Source organism: Phoxinus phoxinus (assembly GCF_949152265.1).
Source record: "Phoxinus phoxinus genome assembly, chromosome: 14".
Lineage (NCBI taxonomy): Eukaryota > Metazoa > Chordata > Actinopteri > Cypriniformes > Leuciscidae > Phoxinus > Phoxinus phoxinus.
In genome coordinates this window covers 4,945,434-4,946,503 of record NC_136889.1, presented here as the reverse complement: position 1 = coordinate 4,946,503, position 1,070 = coordinate 4,945,434, and positions in this window count along the sequence as shown.

Here is a 1,070-nt window from a genome sequence, read left to right as displayed (position 1 = left end):
GTTTAGCACAGATTACTAGGGAACTTATGGTTTCCCTACAAGCTGGAAAAATGTTGTTCATGTTTAAAATAGATGTTTAAAATAGATGTGTAGAGCATGCTAACACAGCCCTTCTTTCCTTTTAGAGAATACTTCAGTGAACATTTTCCATAGTCTGTCATTGGAGAACATATGCTACATTGCGTGGTATATTCCTAAATCTCCATGTGTCTGACATGTAATCTTCACACACGTTTTAATGCACACTCTGGCTCATGCACTTAAAACTTCACAAAATACATAATACAACTGATTATGAATACTAATAAAGAATAATAATATTTAAAAGTTCAGTTATGAAACATAGGCTAAGTTAAAAGACATTAATGGTCGTTATAACATAGTTCAAACGACTTGGCTTATATAATAAAGTGATTTTGTCTGATTTGTAACAAGGCACTAAAGCGATTACCCATAAAACAAGCTTTGAACCAATCGGATTGCTTGGGTACTAAGGTGAGACTCATATATCTGGTGGGACTCATTTCTTCAAACCTCCACTGATAGGTCATGTGACCTGGCACCATTCATAGCAGGTGTTCTCTCTTTTATTTTTACTTTTGTGACAAAGTAGAATACTCATTTGAGTACTTTTCCCCCAGTCATCCTCCTGTATGTGGAGAGCGTGGTTGCATCTATAAATTTAAAGGGGTCATGACATGAGAAACCAAATTTGCCTTGATCTTTTGGTATATAAGAGGTCTTTGTACCATTAAAACGTCCTGCAAGTTTCATAGCTTAAGACGTCCTCCCCATTATAAACGGATCATTTATTTAATCAAGCTCTAAATACAGCTCGTTCTGGATCCATGGTAAGAAGTGACGTCACGGTACGAAGTGACGTACCAGCGTTTGCATATGACCGCCTCCAGCACAAGACAACTACGCTTTAAGCGCAAGACAACTACGCTCATTTCGTATCGTTGTCACGACCGCGCGCCGCGTCTCACAAGCGTTCAGTCGACGGACAGCGAGTGGGTCTGTGTACAGGGAAATTACGACGCCGCAGATGTGCTGTTCCTGGCTGTGGA